This window comes from Leiobunum rupestre, chromosome 8 (genome assembly GCF_980474605.1).
Source record: "Leiobunum rupestre chromosome 8, qqLeiRupe1.1.hap1, whole genome shotgun sequence".
NCBI lineage: Eukaryota > Metazoa > Arthropoda > Arachnida > Opiliones > Sclerosomatidae > Leiobunum > Leiobunum rupestre.
In genome coordinates, this window is record NC_143391.1 from 26509746 (window position 1) to 26533652 (window position 23907).

At 39.9% G+C, this 23907-nt stretch overlaps 1 protein-coding gene across 1 annotated transcript in view; it reads right to left on the reverse strand.

Annotated features, from left to right (window-relative positions):
* LOC149932931 (toll-like receptor Tollo) overlaps window positions 1-7505 on the reverse strand; it is a 113912-nt gene extending 106407 nt beyond the window's left edge. The window contains exon 1 of the mRNA XM_090155187.1: window positions 7422-7505. The gene's annotated coding sequence lies outside the window, so the exon portion shown is untranslated. The remainder of the gene's footprint in view (window positions 1-7421) is intronic.
* Between the last annotated feature and the right edge of the window lie 16402 nt (window positions 7506-23907).

Consider the following 23907-nt stretch of genomic DNA (forward strand, 5'->3'; position numbering starts at 1 on the left):
TTGTATTAGTTTCGTCCGCGCGAAAACACGGGCTAGGTTAAAAATCAAAGGAAAAGAATCGAAACGTCACACGGTCCCCGCCCTTTTTATATTCGGATTACGCTAGGCTTTTAGCGAGATCAGATCGTGTTTTTTAGGGCGGAGGGGGAAAGAGTCCTTCGTTCTCGGAATCTTTCCCAATTCAGCGGATGATAAAATTGGGGCGCCATCGAGCGGCGGTTTTAATTGGGATTCATCCCGTGAAAAAAGAATACTCGAGTTCCGATTTTTATCCGACACGTAAGAAGCTTTCACTTTACAGTTTATTAATCCCTTCCACACAATACCTCTTCTTATACATCTTTTCAATACCATCCATTAGCACGCGATTTCGAGGGTCTATTACTAAGCTATTCGCGATAAAACTAAGCACCCGGAGCGGGAAATCTATTTAGGTTTAAAAGAAAAAAGAGGATGAGGAGCCTAAGCCGAAAAAACTAAGGCGAAAAGGAGCCGTTCTTAACTTTTTACGCGGAATAAAAAAGCATCGTCCTTAATAGGCCTTGGGCCAATATTAGTCTACGTAAGAGCCTAATAAGTAGGTTTTATACGCCAACCAGGGCGAATACGAGGCGGGGAAACGCTATCAAGTGCCTTAAATGGCACTTTTCCGCATTAGTCTTCGAGGCGTCTCGCCGGTAAGTCCCCCTCGATCCCATTCCAGCGTCCTCCTTATCTTCCCAAATCTTCAAAGACAAACAAGGAATATCACGTACAACTATTTTTTAGCCTCGGGAAGGAGGGAGATGAAATAAAAAGAAGTGAGGTCGAAATGGGCATAAATCAATATGTTTCGGAAACAAGAGTCAAAGAAATTGCGAAGAACAAGGGCCCGGGCCACTAAAATGAGGAGAGGAAGGCCAGGTCGCGATAGATGAGAATGTGTGACGTTCTGTTCTTAATTTCCTTATGCAAATCTCTTGTCCCATTCAAGGAGCAGCTTCCCCGTAAAAAGAGAAAGAGAAAGAGAAAAAATTTCTTTTCCCCTCCATCTCTTAGTTTTGGATGATTAAAAAAAAGTAAAAAAATTCAGAACTCATCTGCATTCGTGACAAGGTTATTACCCCCCAAGTATTGTTGCTAGTGGCTCGACGAGGCTTAGTTCGAGCGAGTGTCGTCCGCTCCTTCCCCCGAAAATATTCGCTAAGCCTAGGTCAGGCTGTAAAAAGTAAAGGTTCGCTTTTCCGGCTATGGCTTCTCTTACCAATTTTCTTTCATTATGCTCCTGCTATTTTATCTTTTGAATTTGTCCCCCGCCTGCCCGCCTTGGCTTACGAAGAGAAACCGAGCCTTTTCATCTCGTAGCTTAGGAAGCTTTTTCTCCATCTTTAACCTTCTTAGTCACCGTACCCAAATTTCTACGCGGTGTCATACTGATTTTTTACTATTATTTTTTTTATACTCGGGTCTTATTAAATCTCTAAAATAGACTCTATGTATATAAAAAATAAATCTTTTCTTAATAATTTCCTCTCATTTTCTTATTTTTTATTTAACGAAACAACGCGGATGAAGAAAATTATATATCTAATTACAACGACATGATTTCGGGGCCAGAGTTTTACATTTTTTTTTCGTGGTTAGTATTTGGAGGTCATTGGCAAAGTCAAGGTTGAAAATCCCTTAATGACTGGCGCATCTGCTAAAGAGGTCTCTAATTGTAATTTTTAAACGCTATAAAACATCTTTACAAATCAAAAACGCCAGTGTGTCTCAAAGCGAAATAATAACAGACGGTGGGCCTCCGTACACGCGTATAAGCCCCCCCCCCCCCTCTATTCTAGAAAAGTTATTATGTAAAAAAAACTTGATTGAAGAATTTTGGGAACCAGTTTTTTAGAGAGAAAAAAGTGACTTAACAAAGGCCTTCCAAATTCTCGGTGTTTTAAAAATTGCGTACAAGTTTAATTGAAATCAAATTTTGACGAGGGTCGTACAAATGAACACGAAATCGTTAATAAGCCACGATAAATGTTTCGGTTAAAAAAGGTTAATTTAAAAAGTTGGCGCATTAGTGGTAAAGATAACATTTTTAAACGTTAGGTGAGTCTATTAAAAAGGTTAATTTAAAAAAATTGACAGGTTTTGAGGTAAAGATAACATTTTTTTAATGGAAATAGACGAGCCGGTAATGCGGTTGGGACCCTTCTACAGGCGTTTTGACCTATTATTCCAGCTCCAATCGCTAATGGAGCGAAAAGAGATAGATCGCGGATAGATTTTCTTTTACGCTCGAAGGACGTTAGTTTATCCCGAAACAGATTGTACTCGATTCGTACCGTCGAAAGAACTGCACTTTGCCATTGGCTTCTCGCATATATATATACGAAAGAAAAGCTCTGTTTAAAATATGCAGGCGAGCATTAACGGGTCAAGAAAGTGGGTGTTTTCGCTGTCACCACCTCATCAACTTTTTTATCGTATGGTAGTTATACCCCCAGCGTCCGGCGTAGCTTCCTAAGCCTCGGCGTGACGCAATCGTGGTGGTGCTCGGGGCCAATGGAGGATTTTTAGATGGCTAGCTTCCATCTCTCTTTCTGTCGGGGGGGGGGGGGGATCTATAAACATTAATAGACGCTGACTATTTTCCCCTTCGCGGAGTTCTGACACGATAAGTAGGTGTGGTCCGCCATTTTGTCACTCACCCGCAGCTTCGTCGACAGCTAATATGACAGTTTCAAATTGATTTTTTCGCTAAAGAGTCTGAAGCGGTGTATCTGCTGTTAGACGTCCAGCCAAACCTACGCGAGCTTCTATTTCATAAAGCCACCCACGGAGAATTTATATCGAATTCCCATTCTACTCCATTTTTACCACCGAATTTCGCCGTCACTTGACAGTCCAAGTCAACGGTGGGTTAAATAGGTACGATATACTCTCTCGGAGTCTTAAACATACGTCAGGTGGTTACGGTAGTCTATAAATTATCTTCGGTCCAAAAGGTATTTGTCAATATTATTAACATTTGGCAAAAATACAACGCGTTATTTCGATAATTATGTCTAAAAATAAGTTTCATCCGGACCCATTCCAGTTATTAGAGGTAGTCGATAATCGATGATAGGGTATAAATAAATTGTGAACTACGCGATTCGCGTTTGGAAACTGGCCCCTCATTATAGAATCCGCGCGAATGACAGAGGCAATTCCCACCGTATACATATAGGTCTACTTCGAGCCTGTTTTCGAGGCTGACATCACGAAACTACGGAACGAACTCGAACACAAAGGCAACGGGAGGGGGGGTAGAATCTATTTCTAACTGGGTCTAAATCATATCCTCTAGAGGGGGGTAAATTTGGCCTATTAGGCAACCGCGGGTTGGGTGACCCTGGCAAGGGTTACGACGGAGGATAGCGGAAGGGGTCCAAAACGAGAGTTCTCATAAAGGGTCCGAGTTTCCGGAACCACCTCATTAGGGCAGATCGTCCCGAAAGTCCGCTCCCACCCGCTCCCTGTAATAGACGCGTAGGCCAATATGACGAAGCGGGTTAGGAAATAGAGAAGCTATGAGAGTCCCATTATCACCCGCGAAAGCGGGGAAAGAAGGGCCTTCTTCCGACCGAATTATACTTCCTGATAAAAGGGCGGACTCGTCCGAGTTATATCACCGGCCGCGGCTATCCCCAGCGGACAGCGACGATCTAGGTAGGGAAGGGTGAACCAGCCCGCTTTCCAGCGGCCAACGCGGAGTCTCGGGTGACCGATGGACGGGGTATTAGGCACGGGTCGGGACCCCGCGCGGATCTTCCCCATTCTATAGCGAAACTTCTATCATTCCTACGCGTACAAACATTCGCGAAACTGCGGGCTATATCTTCGTTCCAGTTAGGCGGTAACAAACGCGACCGCCACGTAATCCATCAAAGCGAGAAGGGCCCAGAGACAGAGCGGCGCGTGACAATGCTTGATAATTGACAAGTCGGGCAAGACTACTTTATACGCCCTCCTCGTGGGCCCACCGAAATTATATCTCCGCGAATACGAAATTTCTCCTAAAAGTAGACCATCACTCATCGGAGAGCGTTAAATTGTTCTACTGGCTCGGTTCGAACCGAGAGAGAGAGAGAGAGATGAAAAGGCTATTGTAAATACGTTCTCGGCAACCCTGGTAATCAATTCATGGCAAAGTGACGCGAGGGGGGAGGGGGAGAGGCGCTAGAATTTGAAACCGTATATTGATCCTTAAGGTGCTGGAATAATTTATGACTCGTAAATGGAAAGAGAGAAAGGCGTTGGCCCCGTTTGCTCGTATACCCAGAGAAGCTTGTTACATACTTTGTTCATAAATTTTTGCTTAAGTGCGCGGTTGGAGGGTTGGTCGGGGGGTGGTTTACGCGATCCGTCTTCGCTTCGTTCGCCAATAAGCTTCGAATCGCTAATTTACATATTTACAATTTATAGAGACCGGTACACTTTCAATTCCAAAATATTCCACTGAACTCGGAACTTTTCCAAAAGTCGCGCTAATAATGAAGAGCATTATAGACGAACACCTTGGAAGATGGGCAGTTAAGCCGCCATTGTAGGGGAAACAAACGGGTGCTCCGTCGATTCAAACACAATGGCCGCTTTCCCGAGAGAATAAAACGTTGCTTCTCTATATCAAAAGGCTTAAAGCGAACGAGCAGTCGGTAAATAACGAATGGAAAATCGCTAAAACGCAATAAGGTGAAAACCTTTTGAAAGGGACAACCCGGCTTCTAAGACGAGTAAACTGCCTTATAATTAGCGGATGAAGACAGAGAGAGAGAGAGAGAGTCGCTATTGTGACGACACCAGCCGCGAGAGAATCGTCTTCCTATTGGTAATTAGCATTTCGGTCATTAAGAACGCGACAAAAGTAAATTTCCACCGAACTAGACGGTTCTAGGAAGAGTATACTCGCTCGTTGTACGGTTAAAGTCGAGATAAATCGAGGGGCTAAGCCCGCCTTTAATCGGGCTGTCTCGTTCTAAAGGAAGATGGTCGATAGGGCGCTTTCCAGCGCCCGGACAACTCTTTTTCCGTTCGAGCGGAGAACGCTATTCCGGAGAGATGAAATTAAACGATAGAGTTAAATAATAAAAGCCAGCGAAACACGGCTTTCGTATCGGAACTATTACTTCCCCCTGGTCTCATCGTAATACCTGCCCTTATAAAAACTGCACGAGCGTCCACGGCGCGGGTGCTATTTTCGATCCCAAAGACCGTCGCTTCCGGCTGCCCGTTCGGTTTCCGACTTCCGGTTCGATCGGAAATCACCGAATTCCCGAGGAGAGAGCGTTGGCTGGACGATTTGACAGTGATTAATAGCTCTTGGCCAGAGCCTCTTTTGTATCGCTAAACTCGCAGTTTGTGGCGGTACAGATTAGTTTGGCACCTTTTTAAGGAAAAATATTATCGGCAATTTTAGATACGTCATTTTTATCAGTCCGCCCACGTTTTCCTCCTGTACAGCGCGACGTAATCGCGTGGAATCGAAACATTTCCTAACAGTAACAATGGGATCGAGTTTTATCTTTTGGTCACAATGAATTGGGATCGTATTGTTCGCGACTCGTAGCTTCAATCGGATATTAAACCTTTACAACACTTCATTTGAAAAATGTACATATACCCGTAACCCATCGACAAATAACATAGGGACTCATAAGGCAAGCATAGAAATGTTTGCCCTTTTCTGTCTAGCCTAACTAACGGTTTGTCTAAAAATTAATTTAAATATAGTTTTCGTGTTTCGCTACTTTATTTCCAAAACCATTTAACTCGAAAAATTCGGTTTGTCTACAAATTAATTTAAATTAAGGTGTTCGTGTTTCGCTACCTTATTTCCAAAACCAGGTAATTCGAAAAATTCGGTTTGTCTAAAAATTAATTTAAATTTAGTTTTCGGGTTTAGCTACTTTATTTCCAAAATCAGGTATGTCGAAAAATTATTTTCCGATAAAATTCCTCTTGCGTTAATGTACAAGATGATTGGAAATTTGTTCAAATTAAAATTTAATATATTAAATATAGTTAATACATTGAATGACTTGTACACCGAGTTCGCGTACTTACAAGGAGACGATCCGAGGTGTTACACACTGATTTTGATCAAACTCGGGGGATTGGTAGACCTTCATGTAACTTGAAAAATCCTAAAGGGAATTTATTCAATGGGCAACGGTTTTGCCATGGCAACGAAAAATGTTTTTGACAATATAAAATGGAAATTTTCCCATTAAAAATAACATGGGATTTCAACCGATTCCAAGGGTCCCTCCCCCCTGTTAAAAATTTTAAAAAATTGAAAAAATTTAAAATACCAAAATTATAAAAAAATTGTTAAAAATTGACGAAGAAAATCAAAATTGATCACATTTTTATCAATTTGAACCAAATGTTTGAAAATGAACCGATATGACTTAAATAGGAAAAATTACCATTTTATGTTGTAAAAAATATTTTTCGTTGCCATGGCAAAACCGTTGCCCATTGAATAAATTCCCTTTAGGATTTTTCAAGTTACATGAAGGTCTACAAATCCCCCGTGTTTGAACAAAATCGGTCTGTAACACCTCGGGTCGTCTCCTTGTTAGTAGTAGGTGAGGATTTTTAAGAGTTCACGAACTGTTATTAGCACAGTCAGAGGTACGACAGTGTACACCGAGCTCGCGGAGTGACCAACCCCTTGTACATAGGGTGGATTGAGTGTACTTAAATGTCAGTGACATCTTGTTATTCGCGCTACCAATCCCCCTTCATTGTCCCCTAAAAGAAATACAATCACCTCAGTCTCTCATTTAATTATCAACGATATAATTATTTAACAAAATTATTAAAATGCTCTCATTTGAACTTTTACTATTTTATGATATTTAAAAATAAAATAGTAAAAAGTCAAATGAAGAATAATTATATAGTCTTTACTGGTAGATTAAATTTGTTTTTTTCGTTAAATTGAATGTTTATATTAATATTAAGTATAGCAATAGACTCTTAATATAATAGTATTAATAAGAATATTATTTAGACCGTTATCTTAACATTGTAATTCTGCCTAAATATAACTAAATACATTCTTAGTAATTACGCATCCACGATATGTAGCCGCATATCAAATCAATTAAGTACATTCAATGGATATACTTGAACAAACAATAGTACAAGTATCGAAGCCGGTCACGTTTGTTTACTCATCAAAAGAAGCCGCCTTCTCAGCTTATTATATTAAAACGTGAAAACAAAACCCGTCACTTTTGCTGCCAACCGTCCTTGAATCGCGTTATTCCTCGATAAATACACAACGCGCGGGCCACGATCCCATCCCAAAAATTAACAAAACAAGCGATAAATTTTGCATCACATCCCGAATAAGAATCGCTCCCAAGGACAAAACAAGGCTGTAAAATACGTACATAATGTTTCTCGTGGCAAAATTTAAAATTGCAAATACGAGTATAACTTCGGCAGTAAAAATTTCGCAATTCGGTGATACTTTTGAATTTGGAATGGTACAACTTAATGCAAACGTGCCGAAACTAATTTGTAATTTAAGGGAAAGTAACGTGGGGGGGGGGGGTACACGGCAGAGGCGGTAAAAAAAGAAAGGAAACCTTTTCAAAATTCATGAATTTGGTTAGAAAATGAAACGTTAACGAGAATGTGTTATTCAATTCATTATTATTAACATAGAAATACCGTTTGAAGGAAAAAGGAGGTAATGAAAAAAAAGGTAAAATTCCCACGTTGCTGGCCCCCCTTCCACGCGGGGAACAAAGGCCATAATCAGCGAAAAACAGTTTTACAAAGAGTCGAGCGAGAGGAGTAGCGCAAATAAGCTTTTTTTGATCTTTGACGTACGTATTGCTTCGGAAATAAGAGATACGGCGAGGCTACAAAAGCCAGTCTCAAAAACACGAGTTTATTGTTTTTAAGGATTTTTTCAAATACGAGATAAATTGCAAAGGTTTTAGCTCCTCTTTTGAAAATATGAACGTAAAACGGATATATCTTTTTGATAAGAATTTTTCACCTTTCACGAGTTTTAGAGGGGAAAAGTCAACGCAGACTCCTATATAGACGAAACAGGTGTTTTCCCATAGCAATAATAGAAAACAAGCTGCCGCCGGTAGTTTGGAAGAACAAACCTTAAATCCCTAATGGAGCCAATGTTGGCCCGAAGAACTTTAAACTGTAAGTAGTAATAAGTAAAAAATAAACTAAAGTTTAGTTTTATCCCAATGATGTTAATCTTTATTTTTTTTTACTTTTTTTGCGGAGTTTAAAGTGTAGAAGAGGAGAGTAGTCCGCCAGTTGCAAATTTTTTTTAAGGGATTTTGAGTCTCAAAGTGATTTCAGAAATCAGAAACTGATTTTTGAGATTTCAGAACGCAATTTTAGTTTTAAATTAGGGTTTTTTTAGGTAGATTTTGAAATTGTTAAAATGATTTTCGCCCCAATTTCATTATTTTCAAGTTGATTTCTAAAATCATTTTTCTCTCGAGTATAAGGGATTTGCTACGAAGAGGACGTACAACGATATCAAACGTATAAGTATTGATTTAAAGTTGAGACTTGGAAAGCTATTTCATCGTAACATTTAAGGAATTTCCATTTGTTTAGAATTACAAAAGGCAGTGCGAACACGGTCATTATACGGGAGAGAGAGGGACGATTAAGGTGAGACAGGTGCCCACTATAGACGAGCGTCTTCAAAGGTTGCGGGGGTCCAGCCGCTCTGGGGAAAAAAAAGCGCCTATTCTATCATTCATCAATTTTTAAACCAAAGTCCGACGGACTCCGACCACGATATCGCCTACCACGCCGTTCGGGTATCACCTGACATTGTAATCGACGATCGCCGGGGCTTCCCAGACTCTAACTTTAATTATTAAGTGACCAAGACGATGAAGAAAAAAACCCGTTTGGTATTATTTTTATTCACGAATGAGAAGTTTATTCGCCAAGCTATTTTCATCCGGGAGATTTTTTTACTGTAAAGCGTTATTATATTTTATATTATCAATAATCGGGGTGGGAAAGATACGCGTATATAGTGGGGGGGGGGTTTGCCATTCGAGCGTTTAAAAGGGTCACCACGGGTGGGCGTGACTAGTTAGCCCCATCACGTGGCCTTCGTCGAAGAATTAACAAAAAAAGTGTATTTTAAATGATTGTTTGGGGAAAAAATGGCTATGGCCGTCTGAATCGTGGCCCACCAATCGAAGCGTTACTAAAATGGCTTCGATAAAAAATATTTAACAGTGTCTACGTTATTTCTATTTTTAAAAAAATGTTAAAAGACGCTGTGCCATACCGCTAAATTATAGTGATGATTCGAGTTTCGCGGATGCCTTAGCTCCTAGTACGGAGTCTAAACGGTTTGCTGGTTCTGAAACGCGTAATCGCGGGAAAACTTTAAAACTCGAGACGAAGGCTCCATCCGACGGTGGACGCGCGAACTATCTTAGATAGAAATCAAGGCAGAGCCCGTCTATGAAATGTTTTAAATTTTTTTGTAAGAAATATGAAGGGGTAAACGGCCTTTGCAAAATTGATATTCGGGTCCCGAATTCTGTTATGGACACGGTATAATCGCGGGAGTTTTTAAATATCATTAATTTCGATTCGAGAAAAATGAAATAAAAATAGTTTCTCACAACGGATTCGTGATCGCGACGAGGAAAGAAAACCCGAATTCTCTTTTTGTTGATTCGCTAGTTTTAAACAAAACGTTCAACTTTTAATTAGCCGTGAAATATTAAAATAGTCTGGCGGCGACCGAGACAGTGGCGGCGCCAGGAATTTTCGCGAGGGTAGGCAAACCAAATAAATGGGCCCCCGACCCGGGACCAACCTTTTCTCAACGAAATGCTTCAATAAAATAAAGTAGTGATGTACATGACGAACAAAAAAGTTCTAACAACAGTAAAATGAGTCCAAATATAACAGAACTGGTTTTATTTACTAGGAGATACCTCAAAAATTTCTAAATACATTATCGACAATTGTTTCATTGTTATTTATAAATAATTTTATCTCTTGGGACAATTTTGAGACCCTTTCTAGATCAATTTGGGGCGTCCTATATGGTTTTTTTTGGGCCCCTCAAAATTTTAAAGTAGGCAGTGGCCTACCTGGCCTACCCCCTAGCGCCGCCACTGGACCGAGATAGAAAATAAATAATTCAAAGAAGAGCCCCGAAAATAAAGAAAGATGGGGACGGCCAGAAATGGGAGATCTCTCGTAGCGGCCTAAATTCCCATTAGTACGAAATGGGGGCGGCACCTAGCGCCACCTACTAGAAATGGGACAGTTGAAAAATAATGAATAGTCGGGGTAGGTTTCTTTCAATGCGTTTTCGGGGTGGCGCGGGTGGCGCGTCTCTCTCGGGAGTGAGACGACGAATTACTTTAGGAGGCGAGAGCCGCCGCCCGATCTTCCAGCCAATGGAGTATGAAAGTTCCGTTGAAAGGCCGCGATATCGGTCGTTATAAAGTATAAATCCCGACCGAGTCACCGACTTAAAGTGAGAGAATCTACGCGTTTCCCTAGTTCACACTTTACCCGACTACTAGCTTCCACGGGCGCCGTCACCTCGTATTAGCGGGAAGGGGAAGGGGGATATACATTCGGCCAAGTTCACAATAGAGGTTTCGGGCGCCGATCGAGATAGATTGCTCTCCTCTTTTCACGGAATTGGTTACGAGGAAGAGATTGGGACACGCGGAGTGCCAGAGAGAGAATTTGTTATGCAAATTTCCCGCGGTTTCGAGGGGTTTTTGCCCACCGTTCAACGAAACCGCTTTCCCTAAATGGAAGAAGTTTATCCTGGGACTCTCATAAAGAGGTTCGACAATGGAAGAAGCGAGCCCCCGCTCGTAACAGTCGCGTCTATACCGAGTGGGCCCGGATACAAAGAGGATTTCAGCCCCTAAAGCTTCTCTTCGCCGCGACGCTGCCCAGACACGAGGGAAAGTATTACTATAACGCTGACCGCGGAGGGAAAAAAGAGGGATTGTTCTCATTTTTCATCCCTCAACGAAATAGAACAAGTGTGTCTCCAAGAGTCCGGAAAAAACGTCTCCTCCTCCTCCGAAGTCGCACGCACGATCGGCAACGCTTCCCTCTTAAAGTGATCCTCAAATTGCCGGCTCGTGCTCGTTACAACGGAAGATTGTAATGGAAGGTGGGGGGATCGATGGGTTGGTAAAATATGGATGACGCAGTTCGAGGGGAAAAAATACTAGCTTTCCGGACGCATTGTAGTCGAGCGACGGTATAATTTAAATCCAGGCTCATCCATAACCTCCGATGTACGGGATAACGTGGTTGCCAACTTCGCCAGAAAAATAACTTCAGAAAATATCCCAAAATAAAGATCCCTCCTAATTTGATTGTCATCGAAATTAGTTATTTTTAAATTTAAAAGAAACTGTACGCGAACGACATTTATAACTAGAGTCCAGTTGACACCTCAATCTAACGCCTATTTTATTAACGAGTCATCTCGAATTTGATCGAGCCAAGATTCCGCTGAATCTACCCAAATTGGGCTAGAAACATCGGGAACTGGCAACCATGACTTATAAAAGTGGGTTTACGAACGATAGGACAAGTCATAAGTTGGAAGAAACGAAAAAAAAAGTATAAAAGTGGGGAGACAGAGAGTGGGCAGGGCCGTACTCCGCCCCTGCACGACCAACTCGCTTTTCGGTCATTTTCAAAGCGAGACTCATTCGTCAAAACTCGCCGAGGAGAAGGACTTATAAGTACGGCGAGCCGCAAATATTACGTACCACGGATTACATCGAGCCAGTACACAGCAGCGCGCCGGGGTGTTCCCGGAAAAGAGCTCCGTCCCATCTGTCACGACAACCGACGCGGGACCGGACAAAAAATACCTTTACGTAATAGGGTCCCGCGGAATTATTTAAATTTTAATCGTATTTACATACGACCACGGAACGAACGTGTTCTATTCCAAGCATTCCTTTATACTCTTAGTTTTTTGATATACAACTCGTACAGTCGGTGAGAAAGAGGATTCTGGTTTTAGCCCTTCGGAAATAAATGACCGTAGGCTCTCCGACCAGCTGGGGAACATTCGTTTTCCGGAGGCCCGCGCGAGTAGAGAACGCACTCTCGCTCTGAAAAATTATCCGCCGTACAGGGGCTAACTCGGAGAGAGTCGCCCGCGAAAGGGCGAAAAACTGCTCGCAAATTATTAAAGAGAGACTCCCCTTTCGCGAGAGAAAAACGAAATAGAGCTTCTTTATAAGCCTTGAAAAATGTCCCGTTGCCGGGAAGGACAATTATCCTTTCTTCCCTTCGGTATTGTCCCGAAAAACGGCGAACGAGCGAGTTAAGGGCTTATCCCTTCGCCCCGAACGCTGTAAAGAAAACAAGGAAAATTTATAGGCCTGTAGCGCCCACTCGTTATTTTGTCTAGGTTTAGTTGTACAAACATAAACAGAATTAAGCGAGCGTGAGGGTTGCCTTATAAAGGAACGACAATGTAAGTTTACTTTAAGGATTTTTCAAAACACGCGGTAGGCGATAAAAAGGATTAACTATTTGGGAACATTTTACACTAACAATTTTAAAGAATATAAGTGAAAAGAAACACGCTTGTAAGGAATATAGAATCGAAGCTGTCCTTCTAAGTTTATCGACGCGAGTCGATTTGTATTTATACGTATAGAAATAGAATCGCAATTTGAGCGTGGCGTCTGCTCTACTCACGCAATTTTTTGGTCTTTTGGGGGAAGAGACGGAGAAGAATATTTGCATGACAAGGGCCCGCCAAATTGGACCCAATCTCTATCTAGATGGGACCCGTTGGAGCGTGGACCTTGAGAGAGAGAGAGAGAGAGAGAGAGAGAGAGAGAGAGAGAGAGATCTATCCCAGCGAACCTCCTCCAGATGTAAGCCACGAGCCGCGGAAAATTCTCTCCACACAGAGGTATATATGTGCCTCTGCAGGGTCGGAATGAAAATTTAGGGCGCACTTTTCAGCGATAAGGGTGGCCTTCCCGCTCCTCTCCGTATCAACTAGCGCGCACCTAGAGTGCCTTTTCGGGGTCTCCCGATTCACGAATTAAGAGGACAAAGCGGGTGCCTTTTTGCTTCGAAGACTAGGAGTGAGACGGATTAAGGGGTCTGGAGATGTGTCAGGCTCTCCCCCCCCCTTCCCCATCCCCATCCCCATCCCCGTCGCCGTCCGAACCCCCCAAAAAAAGAAGAGACGGTGATCAGGAAGAGAGAAGAAAAGCAATGAAGGGATGGAGAGATGCTGATGGAAATGTATGGGGGAACTCTGCTCTTCCGTCACGTCCGCATCCAGCCAGAGTGCTGACAAACGCATTCGTTTGCGCTCGCTAAACTTTACCAAATACTTTTCGATTAGGATTTGTTGTTAGGGCTTTTTACACACTCGCTGGTCAAATAAAATGAAATTAAAACAAAAAGTAACTGAGCCCCGAAACAAAAGACTACGAACGGCGCTGCATTCCTGGCGTACCACGAACTAGCGAAGTAGTAAGATTTATTTCTTATAAGGGAGTCTAAGATAAATATACGAATCGTATTGCTAAGCTAAAACGTTGAAATTTTGCAGTAGATCAAAAATAGGTCTACGCCTGTAGAAATGTTCTACCCGCGCGACAGCCGCGTTCAGGGAAAAGCTCGCTGCACACCAAAGGTAAATATAACTTTTTCTTTCCTTCTCAACTTTCGCGATTAGAATTACAAAATAAGACTAAATTTTATGAAAATAAATTTAAATAACGAATAAAGTACGCGCAGTTTACGCGAATCTGAATAAATAACATCGCCTCGAGAATTCACCTTTCTTCATTTCCCCCAAAATTTAAATAAAAAGGTTCGTGGAAGGTATCAAAATCGGGCCCTCCAATATTTCATTACATAAATCAACATTCACCCTCTCGGGGTAGGGTCCAAAAAGAAAGACGGACAAATAATCTTAATCTTAATGTCAAAGGCAAATCGCCGACTGCGACTGAAAAATGTAGCAGTCTCTTCCGCGAATACATGATCTCGCCCTTCCGCGGTATTCAAAGGCGTAAAAATTGCGAATGAGGGGCGCTTTGGGGAAAACGGTCGTACATCACTATCACGCGCCCCCTGTTGTCGCTGGAAACAAACTCGCTTTCTGTTCTTGGGAAATGTTTGCCCAAAACAGACGGGACCAAATATGCCCCCTCCCTCCCGTGGACAGGTATTCCAGCCTGTAACTCCGGCGCCGCTCGACACCGCGGTCAAAGGTGCGCGCGAGCGTAAGCCTCCATCCCCGCTTTTGATTTTAGTGTCGGATAAGCGACCAGATAGTTCTCGTAATGGAGTAGGGTTCCCGCGTGTATGGAAATGAAGGGGAACAACGGACTGAGATTGTACCATTAATGACCAAAAGGTGATTCTCGACGTTCCCCGGTTTTGATTTAATACGGGTACGCGACCAAAGGATGCCAGCATTCCTTAAATTCTTGCGGGTGGGAACAACGAAGCGTACCGCGATGAGCCTAATACCGAACAGGATTGCCAGTCCATACACTTTCAAGCCCAATTTGGCTGTTTGTAATATCAGTGTTTCAGTGAATATTTGCTCAATTTTCGACTAAAATAAACGTATAATAATAATCAATTAGATTAATACCCTTTGCACCACCTTAAGCCCAAGTCAGATAAAGACGCTTAAAGCCCTTAAAGGGGGTCGGTTTACTCTGTCTCTCACTGGTAGTCGGCTGCTTGCATAGCATACGTGTCGTGCAGCGAGCCAGCTTCCAGTGAAAGACAGAGTAAACCGAATAACTATGTAGTTGGCCTTTAATTAAACTTTAAGAACTTGGGGATAAAGCCCCTTTCACTAAAATTAAAAATTACGATACAAATAAAAAAGATTATTCCACTCAACCATTGAGCAATATATTAATTTTATTACTGATTTGGAAATTAACAATTGTTTAATTAATAATTTTTCTTTTCTATACGTATTAATTAATTAGTTTTAGAAACAGCTCAGGCCATGTATTGTAAATATTACCAATTGCAAATAGATATGCAAATAAAACTAATTTTAACTGTCATCGTATAAATAATTCCATATTAAAAAGATGACTATTATCAGAAATTAAAAACTCGGAAAAACTTTAAAACCGTCACATTTTTCCCGCGCCAAAATCATTTCTTTTTGGCTAGATTTAGCGTCGAAGCATTTGGCAAGTTGGCAACCCTTTGGAGGATCGAATTTGTACCTGGCACCCTCGCCTACTCCCCGGTTTGAACGTAGCATCGCACCCTTTCCAGCCTCTTTTGTCCGATTTTTATTCAGGCTTCTCAAACATTTTAATAATTTTCCCCTCAAACAAACTTTTTGAAAGACGCGAGGTTATCGAAATTTCAGCCTCGATGTAGCCGCGTATAATGTCCGGGCCCAGAGTTGCCGTTAAAATATCCGTCGTTAATTTTTCTTCCCGGGCTTCATCAATTTGAAATTTCTGACACTCGCCTCCCATTGAATAGCGAGCGGCGGATGGCGAGAGCCAGATCAGCGACCGATAATGTTTCGCCGATGCAGTCCCCGCGATCAAAAACGGACGTCCCGTAAGGTAATAAAACTAATAATAATGCCCGCGTATACGCGTAATAGATTTTCGGATGAAGGAAGGTGGCAGGGGGGCTCGCCAAACTTTTCAAAGGGATCGCTTCGCGAGAGGGCCATTTTTTCGGTCAAATGAATAAACGTATATTAATACTTCTGCCATTAACGAATATACGTATATATATTTATAGCCCCGAAAAAGACCGTAATGAAAAGACTGGAATTCACTTTTGTAATGGAATATTCAAAAGGACAATTCGGCGCTGTATCGATCAAATATTTTGCCGAAATATATACGGAAAGTGATAGAAAAATTCTTTCCGTATGTTTCTATATTTATTTCCATTTTGTTCGGGTTTTTTTTCATTTAGCAGGAATGGTTGAAGAATGTTTCGCGTTATCATTGGTTTTAAGTACGCGATACCGAACTGAAATAAAAAGTAAGAAATATACCAACTGCAGAATATAAAGTGTAAAGTTATAAATAAAGTTTAAATTACAACATATTTTTATCTAAAATTAAAAAGGTTCAGAATATAGGAAAAATCTTGCGTCATTAAAAGTAACTTGTACAATAAGAATAAACCATGTTATTAGAAAAGTTATAATCATTCATATACAGGCTGTTTACCAATAATCCAAGGCTAATAATTAATAAATCTTTTTTTTGTTACGAATTTAAAATTTTTAGGTTATATGAAAATTCTGATGACCTTAAACCAGTGTTCAGTATTTAACAGATGGTAAAATGTGTGGTAAATAATGGTAATTATCGTATTGGTGTAAAATATATAAAGTTTGAAAATATGGTAAATAATGGTAAATAATAAATAAACACTAAGTATTTATTAAAAGGAATTCGGCAATTATCAGCTATTCAGTGTTAGTTTTGTAATGTAAAATATGTTCAAAAACTTGAACTTATTTGGGTCATTCCATGACAAAACGCCTGCCACAGAACACCCGACCCCTTTCGATTTTGCCGAAATTTTGTATACAGGGTTTTTTGGGCCTAGGAAAACGATTTTGACAGTTTCATAACGATCGGTTCAGCCGTTTACGAGATACAGCATACGCGTTTTTTCAAAAGTACGCCTTGACCCCCTAAATGTTTTCTACTATATCTTAAGACATAATTATCGCAAAATCACATGTAATACCTCATTTTAAAGACAATGCGCACCCTAATATGAATATTTAATCAGAGTTGTCATTTGACGTAAATGTCATTAAAATCTGGGCCTTTAAATAATTTGACCTTTGACCTTGCCCAGACACCTCAGTCGTAGGTCAACGATTTTAGCATTTTTAAAATTCCCACTATCGAATACATAATAATCACTCAAAATCTCAAAGTAATATTTGTAGTTTTCGAGATATTAATTTTTGAAATTTACCCCTCAAATTAATGAAAATGCTATTTTATACACGAAACTAGTTGACCTACTAAATAAATTAAAAATATTATTATTTTGGTAATTTTGAGTTTAGAATATCAAATACACTAATTCTTAAATTAAGTTGAGTTATTTACATATTATTTTTAGTTTTGCATGTTATCTGTAGACAGAAGACATCACTAAATTGCTTGTCCTTAGTATAGTCTGGCGTTCAATATTATTGTAGCGTATCTTACTGCACCCTAAAATGGAAATGTGCTAGATATCTCAAGAAAACCCAATATTTCTCTTAGTCATATCGATTACGTTTTTAATAACGTAAAAATGTTTTAATATCTTTTTAATATACAGGGTCTTTTTTTTTGCTCGAAAAAGTGTTTTTTTTCAAAAACTATTTATAGTACCGATTTCAAATTTGGAAGGTCAATTCTCTATACCGGGGGACATCAGTTTGAGAAATTTGAGCGTTTTCGGTAATGTTTTTCACCAATTTTGAAAAATTATTTTTCGACCACTAGGTGCGAGATAAAAAATTTCTATTATAAAGTTGTAGGCCGTCATCGAAAACCCTTAAAAATTGTTCACTCGACGAAAAACAACTTATTTATCAGTGAAAATTCGAGCTTGAAAAATTTACAAGTTGGTGAAGCCAAATTACGATTGTTTGAAACGATAATTGAAAAGGGAACAAGTCTAATACAAACGTAGTAGAGTTTTCACACTTGAAAAAATGTACACGTTTGGTTTTTAAATGCAGATATTTTATTCACATAAATTTTTACAAAACATTTCAATAATATCACCATTGGCTGCAACACAGGTTTGTGCGCGGACAATTAAGTTCTCAAACGCTTTCTCTACCATTTCTGGTGTGACGTCTCGGCAAGCACTGATTATTCGTCTAATGAGTTCCTCCCTAGTTTCAATGGGCGTGGCGTATACCTTTGCTTTAACGAATCCCCAGAGAAAATAATCCAGCGGTGTTAGGTCAGGTGACCTTGCTGGCCAATGCACTGGACCATTTCTCCCTATCCACCCTTCAGGAAACTCGTTGTTGAGGTGCTCAGTTATTTGCCGGGGAAAATGCGGAGGGGCGCCATCTTGCTGAAACCACAACTGACGTCTTTCAGCCAATGGAAGGTCGTCGATTGCGTCACTCAGTTCGTTCTGTAGAAAATGTAAATACCTTTGGCCGTTGAGGTTCGTCGGCAGGAAAAAGGGACCAATCAAACGGTTTCCAACAAGTCCAACCCAAACATTGACCCGTTCAAATTGAACCTGGTGATGATATTCAAAACCCCAATGTGGGTTGATGTCAGACCAAAGATGGCTGTTTTGATGATTAAAGGGCCCATCTCTAGAAAATGACGCTTCGTCGGAGAACAAAACATGGCACAAAAATTGTCTATCTTCTTGGACAGCATTTAGTAACCAGTTGCTAAATTCATAACGTCTTTGATGGTCTCCGTCAATTAGTCCTTGGTGGAGCGTAGCTCTGTATGGGTGATAGCGATTCTTACGAAGAATTTTCCACACACGATTTGCAGAACAACCCAAATCAGCAGCGGCGTTAGCGCAACTGTGACGAGGATATGCCACAAAGTACGCGAGTACATTGTTCTCGAAGTCTAAATCCGGTTGACCCAATCCGCGAAACCTAGGTTGCAAGTTACCAAATTGATTGAAATCGTGAATTGCTCGTCTTACTGTATTTACAGATGGTGCTCCATTTGGATGTCTTTCTGCGAAGATTTCAGTCACTCTTCTAAGGTTTTGCGCTGCTTCTCCATAGTAAATGGCAACTATCTCGGTACGCTCAGCTACTGAATAACGAGGCATTGTTCGAAATATTATCAAACACTGATAATAATCTCCCAAAGTTTTCCTTTAAATACCCAATGCATGTTTAGGATTGACCTATAGCCTCGTGTTTTTTAAATCCGGTCGTTTTTTTAACCAAAGTTTCAACTGGATTAGGTAATTCGGTTTCAATTATCGTTTCAAACAATCGTAATTTGGCTTCACCAACTTGTAAATTTTTCAAGCTCGAATTTTCACTGATAAATAAATTGTATTTCGTCGAGTGAACAATTTTTAAGGGTTTTCGATGACGGCCTACAACTTTATAATAGAAATTTTTTATCTCGCACCTAGTGGTCGAAAAATAATTTTTCAAAATTGGTGAAAAACATTACCGAAAACGCTCAAATTTCTCAAACTGATGTCCCCCGGTATAGAGAATTGACCTTCCAAATTTGAAATCGGTACTATAAATAGTTTTTGAAAAAAAACACTTTTCCGAGCAAAAAAAAAGACCCTGTATAATAGTTATAATTGAGTAGTTAAATATATTAACAGCTATAATTGAGTAGCGAAATAGAATTTATTTAACTGTATATTCTCGAACAAAGCCCTGAAATGGATCGAAATTGTTCGTTTTGGAGAGACAGTAGTAAATGTCATTTGCAAACACTTTCGAAAACAGTTGGTATCAACAACCATCTGTCCGAGGATGACAAATTAGTTCTTAGCAGCCGAACAGCTATACCTATGTCCAAAATAAGAAACATATGTCGTCACCATGAAGAACTTTTTATGAAAACGTATTCAACGAGTCAAAAGAAGTATATGAATCCTTTTGAGACTCACGACGCTGAAAGAAAGAGTGGACTAAAAACTATTTCATTGGATTTGTTCAAAAAATTAAAGTTACGAGGAATTGAAGTTATCGCTGGAAATAAGTTGTGCATCCAGTGTTTTATGTCTGCTGGAAAAAAAGTAAAGGATGAACTCCAAATACAGTTGGACGTTTCAGAAGTTCACACTGCACAAGAATCACAAGAAAGCGATTCTTTTTCATTTAGTCAACCTTGTTCATCGGGAGATGCGACGCAAGACGACAAAGCTATAGCTTTAGTGGCAGTTAACGAAACTCTAATAAACTTGGGAGAATCTCCTGAAATATATTCAATTTGAAAGAATTTATATATGTATACATATATAAATACATATATTTTTTAACTTTTGTACAGAAGGTTTGTCATCTCGCCAAAAAACAATTCTAAGCAGGACTAAGTTAAACGCTGTGAACAATTCATTGAAACGCAAATTAGAAGAGTCAATGGAAATTTCTCTTGATGAAACAGACGATAATATGGTTACGGACGATGTTTTTAGAAAGCTTGAAGAACATCGATTATATGAGAATATTTTGAACGAACTGAGAGAGAAATTCAATAACTCCAAGACATCATACGGCGAAAAGCTTCAGATCCTGACCTTGTCACCATTTGGAATACAACGCACAATGGAGGAATTTGGAGCACCAGAATACATGGTCAAACGAAGCAGGAATCTTAAATCTAGTCAAGGAATTCTTTCGCTACCAGAGAAACAATCGAAGGGATTAATATTGACCGAAGACGTTAAATCAAAGGTCGTTGAATTTTACGAAAATGACGATAACAGTCGTATGACACCTGGACAAAAGGAGTTTGTGTCAGTTAGAAACCACGAGACAGGTCAAAAAGAACATCATCAAAAGAGGCTTGTACTGCTGAACCTGAGAGAGCTCTATAACAAATTCAAGGAAGAGCATGATTTGACGTTAGGATTTTCGTCATTTTGTTATCTACGACCACCTTGGTGTGTATTAGCAGGTTCGTCAGGTACACATTCAGTGTGTGTCTGCACCTATCACCAAAATGTCAAGCTAATGATATCAGCTCTACCGTCTCCTTGTCCTTTAAAATGTGATATCGATTTCACGGCGCTCACCGTGTGTGACACTCAAAACAGGAATTGTATGATGAGGGTGTGCAAGGATTGTCCTGGGAAAAATGGTCTACTTGAAAATGAATATTTAACGAACCTTTTAGAAGATTTTGAAAATATAAAGTTCATGCAATGGGTGACAACTGACAGCACAAAGCTCATGACCTTGAGCGAGAGTGTTGAAAACTTTTTCGACTCTTTGGCCATTAAACTACTTGAACTAACGCGTCATCATTACACATCTAAGTCGCAATCTAGTTATCTTAAAAACCTCAAAAAAACTCTAAAACCTGGTGACGTAATTGTTCTCGGTGATTTTGCGGAGAACTATTCCTTCGTAATTCAAGACGAAGCACAATTGTTCCATTGGGACAATTCTCAAGCGACAGTGCATCCCTTCGTAATCTACTTCAGGGTAGTCGAAAACGGAGAACTTAACCACTTAAATTTTTGTATTATCAGTGATACCAGAACACATACAACCAATACTGTTCACAGTTTTTTAACTTATCTAATTCCAAATATAAAAACACATGTTCCTAATGTTAGAAAGCTAATTTATTTTACGGATGGATGTGCTGGACAGTATAAAAACAAATACAACTTTTCTAATCTCTGTTGCCACAAACAAGATTTTGGTTTGGACGCTGAATGGCATTTTTTTGCCACATCTCATGGCAAGGGACCTTGTGACGGAATTGGCGGAACAGTGAAGCGTAAAACAGCAAGAGTCAGTCTTCAGCGACCAGTGACTGGACAGATTTTGACTCCAACAGATATGTTTAATTTCTGCCTATCAAACTTCGAAAATATCAAGTTCATCTATGTTAAAAACGAAGAAATTGAGCGACAAAAGGAACTTTTAAAAGAAAGGTTTTCTAAAGCCATAACAGTAAAAGGAACTCGAGGGTTTCATAAATTCGTTCCGAAATCGTTAAATGAAATCATGGTTTCTCCGTTATCTAATGACGATTCGCTAACCACAGTTAAGGTTTCGACTTTAGAATTGTCAGATACTCGAAATCAAGAGGCTGAAAACTTTAAAGTGGGAAATTTGGTAGCCAGCGTCTACAAAGGCCAACTTTACGTTGGATTAATTGAGGAAGTATCAGAAGAGTTTGGAGACTTCTTTGTAAACTTTTTGCGTCCCCCTGGTATTTCGGACAAATACACATGGCCCAGAAGGATCGATAGCAGTTGGGTGTCAAGTGAAAATGTTCTATGTGCAATTGAAATTCTTGTAGGTTTACCAAATTCGAAAGGCTATCAAATCAAAGAACACGATAAAAATAAAATTACCAAAGCCTTTTCCATGTATAAAGAAGTTTAAGCTGTTTTGTGTAAATAAAAAATTAATTGGTGTGTAAACTATAAAAATAAATGGTTTTGGTATTTCATTTTGTGTGTGGTGGGGTAAATTTCAAAAATTAATATCTCGAAAACTACAAATATTACTTTGAGATTTTGAGTGATTATTATGTATTCGATAGTGGGAATTTTAAAAATGCTAAAATCGTTGACCTACGACTGAGGTGTCTGGGCAAGGTCAAAGATCAAATTATTTAAAGGCCCAGATTTTAATGACATTTACGTCAAATGACAACTCTGATTAAATATTCATATTAGGGTGCGCATTGTCTTTAAAATGAGGTATTACATGTGATTTTGCGATAATTATGTCATAAGATATACTAGAAAACATTTAGGGGGTCAAGGCGAACTTTTGAAAAAACGCGTATGCTGTATCTCGTAAACGGCTGAACCGATCGTTATGAAACTGTCAAAATCGTTTTCCTAGGCCCAAAAAACCTTGTATACAAAATTTTGGCGAAATCGAAAGGGGTTGGGTGTTAAAATTAAAAAAAACTAGGTCGTTTTGTCATGGAATGACCCATTTATCATAATAATTCACAATATTCGAAAAAGGTGGTCGTTATGAAACACTGCCTTGAACCACGTGTCTTAAGCTCCTTCAAAAAAATTTATGAAACCATTATTTTTAACCACTAGTTTCCAATTAGAAAATGCTCTTCTTCTTCTCATTTTAAACTGCTTTAACCAGACTTGATTTTCTCAATAAGAAGCCGATAAATTAAAGATTAAAAACATTGACAACATTAGAAGAATATCGTTCAAGAGAAAAAATTGGAGAGCTAATAAGTCGAAAATTTATTGATTTAAAGTTTCGGGACACATTTCTTTCGGGGTAAGAGAATATTTGGAAATGACCTTGATCATAGTTTTCAAGGTCATTGAGAAATTATCTCGAGAACCATTAGATTATGAGTATCTGTTTCACATTTCAACTAAAATATTAAAAGCAACACTTCTCTAATTGGAATCGAGTCCCTAACCAACGATATAATCTTTGAATGACCTTGAAGACACGATTCAAGTTAATTGGAATTTATTTATTTTACGAATTAGTTAAAGCCGCGAAGAGTTATAATAATCAGCTAAGCTAATACCCAAGGCCTAAGTCATCAAGTGGCTTTTGAAGCCATTAATTCAGGTGGCCGGGTTATAATGCAATACAATACGTAGGAGGGTGGTGGCCAGCCCTGCATGCCACGCGAATGAGCCAACAGCTCCCTACACTAACTACGTTAACCTCAACAAGTTTTTTATGGAAGGGGAAACCCCTTAAACCAGTGGGGAGAGAACTTGCAAACTCAACGCGGAAGGAGCTCTCCCGAGTTTTCACCCAGTGCCATCTAGGAGCAACAAACACAACACCCCACACAAGGAGAACGCAACCCGTCAAAAGTCGTGGATTTTCTTGCGTACGTTTTTCATTGGCTAGACGCTTTAGCGCCTGCTGCCGTCGGAAGGGGAAAATTCGTAAATTGTCTTCCCCCGCCCGTAAAACGTTCAGCGTAAAGGCTCGTGACGCTCGTCCAATGAAATTCGTACACAACCCTTCGTTAGCGTGTTTAAAGGCTAGCTGCGTTCTCCTTGGGTTTGTTGCTCCTCGATGCCATAATCTGGGATCGAACCCGGCTCGTCTCGCTGCGAGGTAAAAGTGCTAACCACTACGCCACCCCACCTTCAATCAGCGTGAACTTTTCTTTTAAATAAACCAAACCGCCAAGAATCTGTGGTAATTGA